This window comes from Leptopilina heterotoma, unplaced genomic scaffold, assembly GCF_015476425.1.
Source record: "Leptopilina heterotoma isolate Lh14 unplaced genomic scaffold, ASM1547642v1 Lhet_161, whole genome shotgun sequence".
NCBI classification, from domain to species: domain Eukaryota; kingdom Metazoa; phylum Arthropoda; class Insecta; order Hymenoptera; family Figitidae; genus Leptopilina; species Leptopilina heterotoma.
The window spans coordinates 2,506,750-2,519,229 of NW_025110876.1; positions in this window are offsets into that span (position 1 = coordinate 2,506,750).

Sequence of the window (12,480 nt, forward strand, 5' to 3'; positions counted from 1 at the left end):
GTTTTGAGCATTCGACATTTTGAACATTCGACGTTTTTAGCATTCGACGTTTTAAACATTCGACGTTTTGAACATTCGACGAATTGAGAATTCGATGTTTTTAGCATTCGATTAACTGAAGATTCGATATTTTTAGCATTCGACTACATGACGATTCGTTGTTTTTAGCATTCGACGTTTTTATCATTCGACGTTTTGAACATTCGACGTATTGACAATTCGATGTTTTTAACATTCGACGAATTGATAATTCGACTTTTTGAACATTCGTCGTATTGACGATTCGATGTTTTTAGCATTCGACGTTTTTATCATTCGACGTTTTGAGCATTCGACGAATTAACAGTTCGATGTTCTGAGCATTCGACATTTTTATCATTCGACGTTTTGAACATTCGACTACTTTACCATTCTACTACTTGGCAATTCGAACAGATGGCGTTTCGACTACTTTACCATTCGACTACTTTACCATTCTACTACTTGACATTTCGAACAGATGGCGTTTCGATTATTTGAGCATTCGACGATTTGAGAATTCGACGTTTTTAGCATTCGACGTTTTGATCATTCGACGTTTTGAACATTCGACGAATGAAAAATTCGATGATTTAAGCATTCGATGAATTAACAATTCGATGTTTTTAGCATTCGAAGTATTGACGATTCGATGTTTTTATCATTCGACTAAATGACGATTTGAAGTTTTTAGCATTCGACGTTTTTATCATTCGACGTTTTGAGCATTCGACATTTTGAACATTCGACGTTTTTAGCATTCGACGTTTTAAACATTCGACGTTTTGAACATTCGACGAATTGAGAATTCGATGTTTTTAGCATTCGATTAACTGAAGATTCGATATTTTTAGCATTCGACTACATGACGATTCGTTGTTTTTAGCATTCGACGTTTTTATCATTCGACGTTTTGAACATTCGACGTATTGACAATTCGATGTTTTTAACATTCGACGAATTGATAATTCGACTTTTTGAACATTCGTCGTATTGACGATTCGACGTTTTTAGCATTCGACGTTTTAATCATTCGACGTTTTGAACATTCGACTAAATGCCGATTCGATGTTTTTATCATTCGACTAAATGACGATTCGATGTTTTTAGCATTCGACGTTTTGTCCATTCGATTACTTGGCATTCGACTATTTGATCATTCGACGACTTGGTGATTAGGGGATATGCATGCGTCTCATATATACGGCTAGGGTCGGTCGGTCGGTCGGTCGGTCGTTCTTCAACTTAATATAATAAGAGATGTGACTGAATAACATGTAATACTCAAATATAGAAAGATTAAAAGCTATCCATGAAAAATGTAAAATTTTGAAATTTTTGATTTTTTGAAAACATTTGTATACTTACATATTAGTTATAGGACTTTATTTTTTGCAAAATTATGCTAAAATGTGACTAAATAACATGTGATACTCAAGTATAGAAACTTTAAAAGCAATCCATGAAAAAATTAAAAATTTTGAAATTTTCGATTTTTTGAATTTTTTGAAGAAATTGAATATCTCCCGTTCTAATTAATATTTTTTAAATCTGTAAATTTATAAACCTTCCTTGGGTCAATACCTAATAACCTACCAAGTTGGACTTAAATCGATTTACATGTTTTTGTGTGATTGGGGTACAAAGTTTTTGTGACAGACATACGTACATACATACGTACATACATTAAATTTTTTAAGAATATTTTTGGAATCCCTGATGTCCATAATAACTAATCATGTTAACATTTTGAAGTTTTAAGCAATGTACAGACAGACATCTGATTTTATTAATAAGGATATTTTCTTTTTCTAAATCTGTTACGTTGGACAGCAAAATTCATAATTTTCTTATAAATTCTAGAAATTGAATATTTTTATAGTACTTTTTATAAAATTCTCTGACAAAATATAAATAGATTTTATAGAAGATCGTTCAATCTTTTTTAATGAAATATAGTTAATACCTAAGTCTTGAAATAAATATTTTTATTTTTTCTCACAAAATAATGTGTGTTTTTAAAAAAAAATCCAAAATCCCGGTCAAGTTCAAAATTCATTGTCATTTTCCGGTTTTCCCGGTTTCCCGGTCCAGCGGCCACCCTGATTATAGTTATTTTTCACATTATAAAAATCAAAATAACTTGTACTTTTTTTTTTACTAAAAATTGTGGTATTTTGTCGCAATTATTTTAAATGAGTCGAAAAAAGTCACAATTTTCTTAATTTCCCCGACAAAATTATTTCCTGACATTTCCCTTACTTTACTGACATTCTTGCTTTGAAATATGTTCAAAAATAATCTTTTTTATTTTTTAACATACAGGAGTAAAAAAAACTTATTTTTTTAATTTGCAATATCCACGTGGACAATTGTATAGGGGGGAGGGGGTTTGACAAATGTCCACGACTGTCCACAACGGGGGGCGGGGGGGTCAAAAATTGGTGAAAAATTGGCCACGTGGTTTATGGACGGCCCCTGAATAAACTAAACTCGACAACTTTAACCAAAAAAATTACATATTATCAATCATACATATATACGTAAAAGCATGAAATCAACATGCACGAATTCATTTGTTTTGCTTCAAATCTCTTTAACTTTTCAAAAATTTTTGTAACTAAAAATATTATATTTTCTAAAATGATAAAGAATCCTACTTTTTTATTGTGCAAATAAAATCCTAAAAATATTGTCTATTTGATTATTAAAAAAAATCCAAAAAAAGATAGAGAACAAATTTTTTTTAACCCCTAAAATTAAAAAGTTAATTTATTTAAACAAATTATATTTTTTAATCAAAATTTTTATCATTTATCTAAAGTACAATTCCTCAGGTAATCTCTCCTCCAATTTTTATTAAAATCGGTTTATCCGATCGCGAGTATTTAGCTATTTACTAAAACGCTACAAATAATTTTGGCCTTGAATAACTTTGACAAATAGTCGAATTTCGGAAAACTATTTACAGGTTTTTATTATACCATCATACGCTATCGAAACATATAAGAATGAGAAAAATTCACCGACCCAATGAAAAATAGGGGCCCACTTCAGGAATTCTTACCCTTTTTGTGAAAAATTAGAAACAGGCAGTAATTCAGATTATGATTTTCCTACGCCAAATAAAAAACAAAAATTAGAAAACGAGCCTGAAGATGAGAAAAATTAAATTTTATCCTTAATTTTTAAAAATTTTGGTCAAAATCAAAAAATTTTCTAAAATGGACTACGGCAATCGAAAGCTTATGAAAAAACCTAAAGATACCATATTCGAAAATTATTTTTCATCGTCTCGTTTAAATACAATAAATAAACGAAGTAGTGCGTGTCACATCAAAACTTAAAAGTTCTACCCCCTCCACTTCTCATAATTTTTTATAAAATTCAAAAATATTTGGCTGATAAATTACTTACTTATAGGACAACTCATAAAAAAATTTGGGGATTGATTCATCAACACTTTTATTTTGGATGGACATTTGACGTGAAAACCGCCATATATCGTTCTGTTTTATTTTTTATATGGTTTCAATTTTTATGTATATTTACTTTAATTCACTTTTTTGTCTCAAGTTGGACTCTGTATATGGGCTATTGTCTAATAAAGTGTAATAATAAATAGTCTCAAATAAACAGTTTGTGCACCTTTATGTGGCAACTGACCGGTACGACCGACGACGTCGAAAACACCCTTTAACACCTAACCTGCACTATGCTGTTCTCTTTGCCGGATGTGACATAATTTGAAGGCCAACGCAGAATAGATCTGTAACCGAAACCGCAATCGTAAGCGTAACCGTAAGAATGAGTTAAAGAAGGATAGGTATATTGTTTATCCTTCTCTAACTCATTCTTACGCTTACGGTTACGATTGCGGTTCCGGTTACAGATCTATTCTGCGTTGGCCTTTACCATACATTCCGCTACACTTTCTACACCTACTCGTGAGGTGGTGTAAAAGTTACACTTATTGCAGGCAACGAAAACATACCTAATAGAATATGAATAAAATGATTTTTTTGAATAAAACTAAAGGCACTTGCACACTTTCAAAATTTTGGACGAGCAGCGAATTTTCACGGTCGTGAAACTCACATTAATAAATATGATTAGCTCTACAAAAAGCTGCGTGAAAATGTACTTTTGTCAAAGCAAATCATATTTAGTAATGTGCATTTCAAGGCCGTGAAAATTCGCTGCTCGCCTAAAAATTTGGAAATGTACAAATAATAATAATAATAATAATAATAATAATAATAATAATGTATTATTGTAATGAAAAAGTGAAAATCTTATGAGAAATATGTTAAAATAAAATTACATGGGAAATTCGAATAATTTTTAACTCCAACCATTACCTTTTCTGCAAACATCGACTTAATAACAACTTTTATTTTTTTAAAGATATTTCTTGTAACATTTTCACTTTTTTATTACAATAATTTACCACAAATGTATTTTACATAAGTTTTATTTAAAAAATTCGTTTTATTCGCATTCTACTATTACACATCTTTCACTAATCACTGATCATTACTTATATTTTTAAATTATTCCGCCATGCAAACAATTTTCTAACTTAGTTTTCTTGGTTAGAAAACTCATTCTATCTTGGAAAACTGCTTGCACGACGGGGACCACGGAGTAATAATAAGGAGACTGTACTGCCAGTGAAATTCCGTGCCAAATGTCACATTTCCTATATTACAATTTATTAATATTATTTAATAATCTAATATATATATATTGTCAACAATAAAACATAACTACACTTTCTAACTCACACGTCAAAATAATGATCTCTCTCATCGTTCTTTCAAGAGGTTCAAGAGTGACTTTAATTCAATTTGTAATTCTTCATTGGCTTCGTACTGCTATTACAGCCTTATACATATAGCCATGACCAGGTTTAAGTATAGTTCACAGGTATCACTTAATGTAGATATATATATATATATATATATATATATATATATATATATATATATATATATCAAGCACTTCTTATGCGCGCGAAATTTGAAATTTCAAAAAACTTAAATTTGTAATTTGGTTCCTTTTAAAAAGCGAAATATGTGTGAAATCACCCGTAAGAAGGGATTACACAAAAATTGCGAGCTGCAGTATGGTGGCGGACATTTAAGCGCTCTGGAGAGAGCTTTAATCAGGTTTTTCCGAAGATCATTGAATCTGGGACAAGCCCATAGAATGTGGTCAATATCCTCTTCTATATCCGTCGAACATTCGCATGCACCGGAAGCAATATAATTTTTTCTTGCCAAGCTGGCCTTTAAGTTTTAGTGGTTGCTTCTTAAGCGACATATCGTTACGATCCATTCTCTACGAGCACTTAGTTTGGTAAACCAAGGTTTCCTGCTTGGCTTGTAGAATCGCTCCGTATAGAGTCATCCTTTGTATCTGCCTATTTCTTTAATGCAATCTTGAAAACTATCTTCTAGATTTTGTCGGACATTTGTTGAGAAGTCGGATGATGGGAGCTTGAAGTCTAAAAGGTCGGCATTAACGGATGCATGTTTTGCATTAGTATCAGCTTGTTCATTACCTGGAATTCCCAGGTGGCTTGGTATCCAAGCCAGTATTACCGGTCGACCAATGTTGTGTAAAACGTTTAGTCTGTTTCTAATTGTAAGTATCAAATCTGATTTAATGAAATAAGGAGTAGTTGTGTTTAAAGCTTTTAGAATGCTTAAGTAGTCGGTAAATATAACAACATTTGACAGGGTTGAGTTAACAATATAATCCAAGGCGTGCAAGATTGCGAAAGCTTCAATCGAAAAAATTGATGCAAAATGGGATATTTTATGGGAGTAAGAAAGTTGTAAGGTGGGGCAAACCCAAGCCCAATCTGCTGTACGATCAGAATTTGATTTCGAACCATCAGTGTAGATAAATGTGCAGCTGCTAAAATTTTTATTTATTAGATCAAAGAAAAGGTTTTTTGGTGAGGGTGATACCTGAATTTGTTTGCCAAATTCGAAAATAATGTTAGGGGAATATAAATGGTCTTCATATGAAAATTGGAACTATGGTTGGAGATGTGATTTGTAGATATGTTCATTGTATGTTTGAATGTGTCCAAAAGCAGAAAGAAGAGGATACCTTTTTTTAGATTATTTTGTTGGTCAAGTTGAGACAATAAAAAAAGATTATTGAATATTGGGTGTAACAGATTCGATGACGTTCTGAGCAGATATCTTTTTGATAGGTAATTAAATCGCATTCTCATAGGTGGTTGATGTGTTTCAGCCAGCATTACATTTATTGGAGTGCTATTTCTGTACCCCATAGCAAGTCGAAGAGCACGATTACGAAGTTTCTCCAATTGTTTAATTTTAGTGCGTGTTTTAAAATTATAGGAGTGACAACAGTAATCTACACTAGAACGGAATAGAGCATTGAAAACACGCAAAAGTATGTCTGGGTGTGCACCCCACCAGGTACCACGTAGAACTTTAATAATGTTGATTATATTTCTACATTTGTTCAGGAGAAATTCAAAGTGTGTGTCTGTTGAGGCAGATTGGTGAAGGTGAACTCCCAAATATTTGTCCGTTTCCATAGGACTTATTATACTACCGTTCAAAAATAGAGTATTTAGAGGATCGTTACGGTTTATTTTCTTATTTGTAAACAAAACCAGCTGAGTTTTTTCTGGGCAATTATCAAGACCCCTTTCCGTAAGAAAGACAGACATATTAATAAAAAATTAAAAATAAATAAAAATTAAAAATTAAAAAAATTAAATTTTAATTTTAATTAATTAATTAATTAATTAATTTAATTTAATTTAATTTTAATTTTAATTAATTAAATTATTAATGTCATTCGCAAATTCGATTAGAACACAATTCTTAGGTACAACTGTATGAAGTTTCCTAGTATATATCGAAAAGTTGATTGGGCTAAGTATGCTTCCTTGCGGAAGACCGACTGTTTGTGTTCTTGGACCTATAGTTTCTCCGTTGATTTTAAAATAGAGGTGTTTACATGCGACTAAGTTATAAATAAATTGAGATGTCTATCTAGGAACGCCAATATCTTTTAGATCTTGAATAAGGATGTTCAGTATAACACTAGGGAAGGCACCTTTTAGATCAAGAAAAAGGCCGGATGTAATCTCATGCTCCGCCAATCCAGTCCAAATCTCTGTTGATAAGATTGCAAGATTGTCTGAGCAAGACCTGCCCTTCCTGAAGCCGTATTGTGAAGGGGACAATATGGAGTTGCGTTCGACAAACCAAATCAGACGATTGTAAATTAGTTTTTCCATGAGTTTAAATAAGCATGATGCTAGCGAGATAGGACGAAATTTCCCTGTTGTGGACTTAGGTATAAAGAAAATCAAGAAATTATTCCAAGTGCAGGAAAATGAACCGTTTTGATATATTCTATTGAAAATGTTCAGCAACATATTTTTTGACAATTCTGAAAATTTACTTATTATGAGAAAGTCGATCTTGTCCAACCCAGGGGATTATTTTAGTTTACATGTTTTGATTGATATTTCTAGTTCTGTAGAAGTGAATGGGCTTTCTAGAAAATTATTTGAATTGAAATTATCAGGAAAGTTTTCGTGAAAATATTAAAAGATGCGTTTTGCTTTGGCACGAGTTTTCTGTAAGTTGATAAAGTTATCATAATTAGAACAAGCCTTGTAGTTGAGTAATGCTGTTTTTCTTTCTTTAACTATTTCCTCGCATGAGTTGTCCCACCAAGGAGCTGGTATAAATTGTTGTTTATTAGTTGTGTGTGTATTATTAATATCTGAAGAATTTTTGCGAGGAGGACAGGCTGCAATAATAGCGGAGTCGATTATTTCTGAAAATAGGTTGTAGGATATATTGGCATTGATGTCTGGTGATATTAGTTCTTCTTTGTTTTGTGTTAATAATAAATTTGATTTTTCTGTAAAGGCTGGCCAAGAAATATCTTTTAAATTGTATTTATGGGAAGAGAAGTGGGCAATAGGAACTGTAATACTCATTTTTGTAAGGACTGGATAATGATCGCTGCCCAAGGAATCCTCACAAACTTCCCAAGAAGCTCTTGGATATAAGTTAAGGGAGACAAGGGAGAGATCAAGTACCGAATCAGAAGATTGTCCAGGTCTTCCAACATAAGTTGGAGAGCCGTCATTAAGAACGATAAGGTCTGTATCATCCAGTACAGAACATAAATTTCTTCCATTATTGCATGTATGTACATTATTCCATAAAGTATGATGTCAATTAAAGTCTCCTCCAACGAATATGGAGGAGTGATCAGATTGGTTAATAGCATTAAACAGATTATTCCATAAATTAAGAGGAGTTTGTATACCTGGAACTCTATAGACTGACACTATGAGAAGCTTACCTTCAGATGAGTCGATCGAGATCGCAAGTGTTTCAAGTTCATTTTCAACAGACGGGATTGTTTTAATTACAGAAAAGATGAAATTTTTCCTTAGGGCGATAATTAAACCGCCTCCTTTATTTAATATTCTGTCTTTTCTAATTATATTAAAGTGTTTAAGATTATAAAGATTATCTTTTTTTGACGGTTTTAAAAAAGTTTCGCTTAGGAGGAAAATGTCGTGGCTAGCTAGCCTTTGGATGTCATGCGTCTTATTTGAGACGCTATGGGTGTTCCACTGCAGTATGCTGAGTGAGTTTGTGATGGCCATTGTTTGTAGTTAATGAACTAACCAAAGAGGAGATGTTGTAGTTAAATTGTTTGAGCACGTTCTGACTTTCCTGAATTTTTCCAGGAGAGCAGTGAGAGGTAATGTAGGATATTAAATTTTTATTCAAGTTAAGTAAAATTGATGTTATCGTCTGTGCAGGATTATCATCTGTTGAGAGATTAGCTTGTGATTGTTCAGATGTGTGTAAGAGTGCAAAGCCATCTGGGAGATGACTTGGAGATCTGCCATTATTCCAATGGGTTGCGAAAAAGCTGGTATTTGGTGGATTTTTTGTACGAGATGTTTTGTGTGATAGAACTGTTTTATAATTTGATCTCTGAGATTGCGGTTGCGATGAAGCTGAAGAGTAAGAACGTTGGTTGGAACATTGGTCGTCATCAGGTGAGGAAGAGGGTACACAAACGTCACCTAATTCTGGGAAATTAGAGAAATCTTTAGTGTTTAAGTGGTTATTTCTCGGTTTTAGAATGGCTTTCGCTTCATTAAACGATAGTTTTTTATTGCTAGCAAGTGCCCGAATGTTTTTTTGTAGTAAGAATTCGCTGCATTCTTTTTATGTTGTTTTGTGGGGACCATTGCAATTTAGGCAAATAAGATTTTCTGGAGTTTTAGACCCTTTTGGACATTTATTTGCATCGGAATGTGACGCAGGATCATCACATGTTGGGCATCGAGGCTTGGATCGGCAATATTTTACAATATGACCGAATCGGAAACAGTTTAAACACATTTTTGGGTCAGGAATGTAAGGGCGTACTAGACTTGAGCCTTTAAAAATTGCAACACGTTCAGGAAGTGTTGTTCCTTTGAAGGTGAGGAGGACTGTAGAAGGGACATATACTACTTCTCCTTTCTCATTGGTCGTTTTACGGTTGAAGCGAAGCGCGTCAATTATCTTTATATCCCTGTCATGGAAGCTTAAAACTTCTGTATTTTCAAGAATTTCTGAATTTGAGATATCTGTAGGTACATTACTAATGATGCCCTTACATGAAACGAAACTACTGGGAATAATGGCAACAAGGCCCTTGGATTTGAGTGTTGGGTCAGCAGCAAGCATGCTTGCTGCTCTTCCCGAGTTCATTATTACTCTAACCTTACCTCGACCGCATGAACTAATCTCTACTACTTTTCCAGGATGGAGATTGTGAAGAAGCTTTCCAATAAACATGTTGTTTAAACCTTTTGATGCGTCTGTAGATTTTGCATCACGTTGAATGAAAAGTGCACATTTTTGTTTGCAATTATTGTCATATTTCAGGGTTAGGTTTTCTGTTACGATCTGTTTCTGATTTTTGTGAGAAGTCATGGTTGAGTCTTTTGAAAATCTCGTTGTAGGAGGAGGTGTTTTTCCGTGCTTTGTGTTAGGATTGGGATCATTATCTCCTTCTTTGCATACTCTTTTAATAATGGGGTTTACTTCATCTAAATCTGAGACGCTCACATCAGAATTTCGATGAGAATGCACGCTTTCTTGATAAAATAACAAGTTTTTTGCCGCCTGTTGAACATCACTGCCGTCGATATCAGAATTATTTTCGTCAGTCATCATTGAATCGGTATCTTCATCACCGTCACCGGGAGAACCGGAGGCCATGCCTCCGGTTGAGGTTATGTTCGCGAACAAACTGATTATTTTATATTTTCTCGAGTTTTTAATGCAACACTAATTCTTGTAGTGAACTATATTAAATACAAAGTGAAACTTTCACAGTCACGCACAGAATTTAATAGAAAATTTTGAAAAAAAGGAAACGTATGAACTACGCGTCACGTCTATTCCGTGTTCGAAACGGAACTTTTTCAAGAGTGACGAAGATAGTTGCAAACTGCGCATGCGCGTTATTTTAAGAAATTCAGTGAACCAAGGCAGAAATCTGGCACCAGTTTGACTAGGGGGGCTAGGGGGATACGTTGGAGTGCAGTCTCCTTATTATTACTCCGTTACGGGGACATACTCAGAATCGGTGAGATGTACAACCGCCTTAAGAATAACAGAATAGTATATTAAGCAACAAGGGTATAAAGGCAGCCATTTGTTTACGTGTCACAAAAATTATCGTAAACAAATTGGCTGCCTTTATTCCCATGTTACTTACGATATTTTTTATTCCTAATGCACAAAAGTGGCGATTTCAGATAGCAGGCGACAGGGAATAAAAATCAGTCACTTGTTCGACTTATATAAAAATGGCGGCCGTTTTCTCCCTTGGGCAAAAATAACGCATGGGATCAGCGGTTATGTTTGCACATGGGAGAAAATGGACGCCATTTTCATCTGGTCGAACCACCCCAGTCCGACTCCTATGTATTTTGAAGGAAAAATATGTCAGCTTAGTGGTTTGCGTTTTCATGTGCCAAAAAGTAACACGTGATGGCGCTGTTCTCAACACTCGCTCAAAATTTACTAAAGCAATAGAAAAATATCATAGAAACGAATAAATTATTTGTTTTTATAATGAAATCTTGTTGTTAGTGATGTTAAAAATACACGATAAGAAATAATATTGTATTTTTAACTCATAAAAGATGATAGAACAATTGAATAATTAGTATGAAAATACATAAATGTGTTGTACAATAAACTGATGACTTTCGTTTAAATCGTTTAAATTATCAGATAAACTGATTTATAATAAAAGTTAAAGGAAAGTCATAGATAAATAGTATATTTAAAATAAAGAAAACAAATTTAGATAATATAAATAGCATTAACCCTCCGTGACACACATGAGAAAATATTCCGACCTTACACACGTTCAGAGGGAATCGCTCACCACATTGTAAAATAAGCAACATTACAACATAAACAAAGGAATCAACAAAAATTTAGTTTTAACACAAACTTACAAATATGTAGTAAATTATTCTAAATTATAAAATTAATCAAATTAATTTTCGGTCTCAAAAATAAAAATTAATTACACGAATGCACATCTTCAAAGAAATTCCACTCGACATGTAAAAATAATGTAACATTAACAAATAAGCAAAAAAATCATTAAACAATTTATTTTAATTATATTTATAATATAATTTTGTCATCAACCAACAGTGGAACAAAAAATGTTTTTAAAACTTGATTTTTTTATTTAACATAACCTCACTTTTTCGAGTTTCTTCTGGCTTTGAAGCTTCATAATTAAATATTAATTATGTTTAAGGTATTAGTCGCGTAAAATTGTTTTCGTCAGATTTTTTTCAAATTTTGCATACTTATTCCTGAAGTATTTATCTACAGAATGAGACCAATTTCATTAATTTTGACCGTTTCAAAGCTTCAAAAAATGAATTCAAAGTTCATACATTTTGCATGGAGGAAGCACCCAATGCATGTATTAATTTTGTTTAATAATTATTTATATGATAACTAATCGTCAGATTTTGAAATAAAACTACCAAAGTATTCTATTAGATGAAACAAATGAATAGAAAAAACATGACATTTTTTGACCGCACCAAACTATAAATATATTGACAGAAAGTTAAAAAAATAACTAAATTATATGAATTTTCATACGAACGAATAGAGTGGGGAGTTAAACTATCTCTCTCACTCTCACTGCCCCACTCTAGTAAGCGGCCCGGTAAATTTTTGGCCAGAGCCAGCAGCGCGACTACTACCTTAAACTAAATGTTTTTTTAGAAATGTGTTGAGGAGTAAATTGTCGAAAGGTATAGAAACTGATTTTATTTTGCAATGAGGAAAACAAAAGTTATTTAAAAAATATTGAAACCGTAGAGGGAATCCC